This window comes from Macrotis lagotis, chromosome 1 (genome assembly GCF_037893015.1).
Source record: "Macrotis lagotis isolate mMagLag1 chromosome 1, bilby.v1.9.chrom.fasta, whole genome shotgun sequence".
NCBI lineage: Eukaryota > Metazoa > Chordata > Mammalia > Peramelemorphia > Peramelidae > Macrotis > Macrotis lagotis.
In genome coordinates this window covers 407,432,386-407,439,569 of record NC_133658.1, presented here as the reverse complement: position 1 = coordinate 407,439,569, position 7,184 = coordinate 407,432,386, and positions in this window count along the sequence as shown.

The following is a 7,184-nucleotide window of genomic DNA, read 5'->3' as shown; positions in this document are numbered from 1 at the left end:
ATAGTATTTTCTGCTACAATCCTTTACCTTTACCCCATATGTATAATTGTTTCAAATGTGTTTTTGTAAACAACATAGTATAAAATTCTGATTTTTAATCTATCTGCTATTCACTTCCACTTTATGAGAGTGTTCATTCTATTCACATTCACATGATTACCAACTATTTCCCTTAATTCTATCTTCCTCCTGTTTCTACTTTTCTCTCTCCTTATATATTATACCTTCTCTCCTGAAATTTGCTTATGCCATCTCCCTCAATCTGCCCTCCCTTATCTCAATCTACTTCCATTTTTCCCTCACCTTTTCCCTTTTTTCTTTTCCCCCTGCCTTTTCCTCTCCTTTCTAACAATCCCTCTGTTCCTTTTCCCCTTTCTCCTCCTACTTACTTGTAACTTTCTAAAAATAAATTCCCATTTGGGAATTATGTTTTTCCCTCTTTGACTCAAAGCTATTTAGAATAAGATTTACTCAATATTCACAGCCTCCCTTCTTTTCCTCTCCTATAATAGGTCCATTGTGCTGATTCATCCTTTTCAGCCTTTCATCCACATCCAGAGGAAAAAGTTATGGAACCTAAATGCAGAGCAAAGCATTCTATGTTCACTTTTTGAAGCTTATCTCTTTTCTTTCTTTCTCATGTTTTTGCCTTTTACTTCCAATTCTTCTTTCACCATATGACAAATATCAAAGATGTTAAGCAGGATTGTTCATGTACAACCTATATCTTATTGCTTGCTACCATGAAGAGGGAGGGGAGAAGGGAGAGTCATAGAAAAATTGTGAAACTCAAAGCTTACAAAGAGATGAATGCTAAAAGGTATCTTTGCATGTAATAGGTTAAAAAGAAAATAACAAAAAATAGAGTATCCCTAAAAATGTGTTCATTTGGATTCTATTTTTACCATTAATCTTCATGAAAACCATTTTTTGAAGGCAAAGAGGAGTTGTAACCTGCATTCATGGAGGAAATGACAACATGAATGAAATCATAGATCTTTGAAATAACATGAAATACATTCTGTCCCTCCCTCCAATGAAATGATAAGAAATAAGATATCCTTTAGAGATATAATGTCTCTTTTTTTAGAGATATAATGTCTTGCAAAGAATCTATCTACATTAGCTACGTTGAAAAAAACAAAAGAAAAAGAAAAAGAGAATAAAATATGCTTCAAGCTGTTCTCTAATTCCATCTGTTTCCTATCTGGAGGTGGATAACATCTTTATAGAGTTCTTTGGTGTCCTAATGGATAATTATATTGATCTACTAATGCAGATCACAGTTGTTAATAATATTTTTGTATGAGAAATGAATAATTTTCTTTTATATTTCATTACTAATTATTATATTAAAACCAAGCCTTTATCCTTTTCTACTTCTGTGTCCAGAATCTAACCAGTGTTGGGAAATCAATCTCAGAGATGTGTGCAGGCCAAGATCTAATCATCCAATAAAATAAATGCTACATTTAGGCTCATAATGTATTCCTACCCATTGTATTTGCTCAAGTTAATTGCCACCCCTTAGGAACACCTATTGGAAGGGGGTATCAACTTTTACCAGCACCACTCCACCCCTGCACCTTTATGGGATCTTTGGTCTAAGAGAGATGAGCAAATGATCATCCTTTTAGTAACAACCTGATATAGCTTATACATGTGCAGACATGTAAAATTTATTAATAAAATGATAAATTATCCAGAAATTATGCCACTTGAAACACTTTTAAACACCACAGTTTTCTATAATGTTCTCCTGGTTCTACTTAAATCAGTTTGCATTAATATATGAATATCCCCATTTTTTTTCTGAAATCAACTCCCTCATGATTTCTTTCATCATAATAGTATTTCATCACATTCATGTACCATTATTAGTTCAGTCATTCCCCAAATGATAGGCATCCCCTCAGTTTCCAATTCTTCACCACCACAAAAAGAACTGCTACAAATACTTTTGTACATATAGGTACTTTTCTTTTTTTCATTGAACTCTTGTATTGACATTGTGGGGTCAAATATTATGCATATTTTATAGCTATTTGGGCATAGTTTCATTTTTCTAGAATGGTTGGACTAGGTCAGAATTCCACCAATAGTAGTGTATTATTGTCAGTAATTTCCTACATCTCCTTCAATATTTTTGTTTTCTCCTATTAGCTCATCTTATAGGTGTGAGGTGATACTTCAGAGTTGTTTTATTTTATTCCTCTAATTATTAGTGACCTAGAACATTTTTATTTAACTCTTGTTAGCCTTGATTTCTTCCTCTGATAACTGTTTTTGTTCATGTCTTTTGATCAATTATCAATTGGGGAGTGACTTTTAAAAATATTGGCTCAGTACTCTAAATATTTGAGAAATGAGATATTTTTCAAAGAAACTTGCTCTTCTCTTCCCAGTTTCTTGTTTTTATTCTATTATTGACTATAAATTTTACTGTTTCAAAATCTTTTTTTAAAAATTTAAATATTTTGCATTACATATAAAAACATTTTTTAATATTCTCTTGCTCTCTTCTCTCCCCTCATTGTGAAAGTAAGCAATTTGATATAGATTATACAAGTACTGACATGTAAAATACATTTACATTTTAATCATACTGTAAAAAAAACAAATCAACAACAAAGTAAATAAAAAGTATGCTTTGATCTGTATTCAGACAAATTCTTTCTCTGAATTTGAATACCTTTTTCAGTCATGCATCTTTGGAATTGACTTGGATCATTGTATTTCTAAGAATAGCTAAGTCTATCATTGTTGATCATCACACGATGTTGCTTTTAATGTGTACAATATTTGACTAATTCCTCCCACTTCACTCGGCATCAATTCATGTAAGTTTTCCAAGTTTTCCTGCTCATCATTTCTTATAGCACAAAAAAATACAATTCCATTATATATCACAACTTGTTTAGCCATTCCTGAATTGATGGGTATTCACTCAGTTTCAAATTATTTATCACCACAAAAAGAACTACTATCAATATTTTTGTATGTATAAATCCCTTCATTTCTGTTTTAATCTTTTTGAGATGTAGGCCTGGGTGGTGTTGCTGGCTCAAAGCTTTATAACCACTTGCATAGAGTTTCAAATTGTTCTCAGAATCATTGAAGCAATTCATAACTCAAAAAACCCATACTTTGTGGTATCAGTTTTCCTAAATCCTCTCCAACATTTGTCATTTTCCTTTTCTGTCAATGTAATAGGTGTGAAGTGGTGCATCAGAGTTGTTTTAATTTGCATTTCTTTAATCATTAGTTTTTTTAGAGCATTTTTTCCATAAATCCTCAGACAGTTTTGATTTCTCCATCTGAAAACTGCCTTTTCAGATCATTTGACCAATTATCATTTGGAGAATAACTTATAGTTGCATAAATTTGAGTCAGTTATCTATATGTTTGAGAAGTGAGGCCTTCAGAGAAACTGCTAAGCTGTAAAAATATTTTCTCAATTTCCTGCTCCTTTCTAATCTTGACTAAATTAATTGTGCTTATGCAAAATCTTGTTAATATAATGTAATAGGCATTCATTTGTAGTCCTGTGATAATTTCAATCTCTTTTTTTGGTCATGAATTTTTCCCTTCTCCATAGACTTGACAGGTAATCTATTCCTTGATCACCTAATTTGATTTTAGTATTGCTTTTATGTCAAAATAATGAACCCATTTTTGACCTTATCACACACATATAAAAGTGTATGAGATATTTGTTTATACCTGGTTTCTGCCAAACTGCTTTTTAGTTTTCCCATTAATTTTTGTTCTTACTCAAAAAGCTTGACTCTTTTGCTTTATCCAACATTAGTCATTTACTACAGTGTATTGTATACCTTATCTATTCTATTGGTCTGCTACTCTATTTCTTTGCTAGCTTCAGGTTGTTTTGATGATTATCAACTTATGATAAAGTTTGAGATTTGGTATTGGCTCAGCCACCTTCCTTTACATTTTTTTCATTGATCCCCTTGATATTCTTTACATTTTATTCTTCTAGATAAATTTTATTATTATTTTTCTTTCTCCATAAAATGTTTTTGGTTGCATAATTTGCGTGGCATTGAACAAGTAAATTAATTTAGGCAGAATAATTCTATTATATAAACTTTTGCTATCCACGAACAATTAATATTTTTTATGATTCTTTTGATCTGACTTTGTTTGAGGTTCTTTTTGTAATTATAATCATATAGCTCCTGAGTTTACCCTGGCAAGTATACTACCAATATTTTATGTAATAAAAGTGACTATTTTAAAATCCCATGAATCTCTTTACCTCTTCTTTGATCTTGAATCATTCCCCTATATTTGGTAGGTAATTTCTTCCATGATTTTCAATAGTGACCACATACTCACTGAAGAAAATGATTTTATAAAAATTAGAATTGATCAAGAGGAAGTGAATAACTCTGAGACATCAAGACAATAAAACAAAATTAGAAGCATGCAAAAATTGAAGACTATGTGAAATATCTCATTGCAAATGGAAAAATAGATCCAGAAGAGATAAGATAAATATTATTTGACTACCTGAAGCCATGATAGAAATGAGCTTTGACATTATAATTCAAGAAGTTGTCAAGGAAAATTTCCTGATATTCTAAAAACACAGAGAGAGAGTAAAGTAGAAATCAAAGAATCCAACAATCATTTTCTGAAGGGGATCACCCAAATGAAAATTCTGAGGAATATTATAGTCAAATTCCAGAGATCCCAGGTCAAAAAGAAAATATTAGAATCATACAGAAAGAAACAATTCAAATACTGTGGAGTCAGTTAAGACAATACAAGATTTAGCAGCTTCTACTTTAAAGCATTGGAGTGATTTTGAATATGATACTCCAGAGGACAAATGAACAAGGATTACAACCAAGAATCACTGACCCAGGAAAACTGAATATAATTTTTTGAGGTGGGGTGGGGAGAACATTTAGTAAATTAGACAAGTTTCAACCATTTCTGATGAAAAGATCAGAGTTGAATAGAAAATTAGACTTTCAACATTAAGATTCAAGAGAAGCATAAAAAGATAAACAGGAAAGAGCAAACGTAAGGGATTCATGAAGGTTAAACTGTTTATATTCTTACAGGGAAAAATAATACTTGAAACTCTTAAGAACTTTCTCATTATCTAGATAGTGACAACATTACAGAATCTGGCATATTTATAAAAATAAACAATGAATCTAACATTTGTTAACCTTCAGAGTTTGTCCTAATGAGGAACAAATAGAATTATACTAATGTGTTAGCCTCTAGAATTTGGTCTTAAGAATAAACAAACTGAATTAGGTTAACATATATGTTTATTAAGTTCTCTAGGCTTGCAGTTATGCAAGTTATGAACACAAAGTGAGATTTTGGAGAAGCATATTTATACAATTGTGCTGAAGGAATAATATTAGAGAAATATTTGACTAGCCTTTAACTGTAATAATAAAGAACTATTTTCTGTATTTGTCTGATATTTTCTGTGGGTTTCTCACTCCCTTTCCATTGTTCAGTTTAATGCTCCTCTAAAATGTAAATTAACTAAAATAATAGAAAGCAACTTCAGTTCCTTCTCCCCATACCTTCTCTACCTGTCTGACTCTGAGCCTTCTAAGGTGCATGCCTGACTTCAGTCATATCCAAATAGTTCTATTCTTAAACTCTTCCCCTGACTTTTCCCTGCACAAGTGGTAAACTAGATTCTCTATAAAAGTTTAGTCACCCACTTTTGCATACTGTTTCCATGTAAACCCAGTTCCAAGCTGCTGGATCCATGATGACTGAAGGCCAGTCATATCTCCCGGCTGTCTCTCCTCTGTAGCTGTCAATGATGTTGTTCGCTGAACTTGTAACTGTTTCTTCTTTGCTTACTATCTTCTTAAAAACTCACTTTATTCACCTTGTTCTTTAATTTTATTTATTTATTTAAGACAATGGGGTTAAGTGATTTGCCCAAGGTCACACAGTTAGGCAATTCTTAAGTGTCTGGGGCTGAATTTTAACTCAGGTCCTCCTAACTCCAGGGCCAGTTTTCTATCCACTGTGCCACCTAGCTGCTCCCTTCATTTACCTTGTACATTGTAAACTTTTTGTAGTAATCTATGAAGTTTTTGTGGTAACCTATGTACTTTTGAAGTAACCAGTGAATAAAAATCTATTCTTTTTCTTACCTTCATCAGTCAAAGTCACCCAAACATTACTAGTGATTGAGAACTTTGCTATATAAAAAAATATGAACTAGTAATTTTGTCATACAAATACACACTGATCCTTAAATCTGCTTTCCCAAACCAATTTTCCTATCATCAACTGCATAAATCAGAAGGCAGGATCTGAGAAATCTGCTTCTGTTCTTGTCCAATAAAGGAGTAGCCCTCAATTCAAGTTATGCATTCACCAGGGGCAGAGAGGTACTATCAGGAATTTCATTAGGTCAGGTTTAATGGCTCCTCCTGACTCAGAACTTTTTTGTCATCAGTTATGCTAATGACTAAACATGGGAACTGTCCCCACCCCGCCACATGTTGATGCCATCCTGTGGCAGTGCACAAGCTCCAGAAAGACAAACAGGAAGGTCTTTTGCTTCTTAAAGACAAAAGTTGACAACAATTAGGAGTATATATAAACAGTGGGTTAAAAACTTTCTTATTAGCAAGGGAGTTAGTAAACATAGAGAGAGGGTACAGATATAAATTTATTATGTTGGGATAGTTATATAACAGTAAAACTAAGAGATGAGAAAGAAGAATGTTCTTTGAGAAGGGGAAGGGAAAGGTAGAATGGAATCTATTTTCTGATATAAAAGAAGAATGAAAGAACTTTTACAGTGGAGGGGAAGATGGGGAAATTAAGGGGGGAAGCACATAAACCTTACTCTCATCAGTATTGACTCAAAGATGGAATAATATACACAGTTGTGTACAGAAGGTATATCTTACCATTAGGAAAGTAGGAGGGACAGGGGGATAAATGAAACTGTAGGATGTTAGCTTATTAGAAGGAAGGGTTGATTGAGATAGTAATGATCTGTTGGTGAAATGGTATGCTGATTTGACTATTATGAAGAGTAATGGAACTATGTCCAAAGGCCTATGAAGATATGCACACAGTAGTTCCTATAGCACAGTAGTTCCTAGGCCAAGCCCCATTTGATCATTTTTTGGGTCCTGATTGACTCAGAATGAATATAA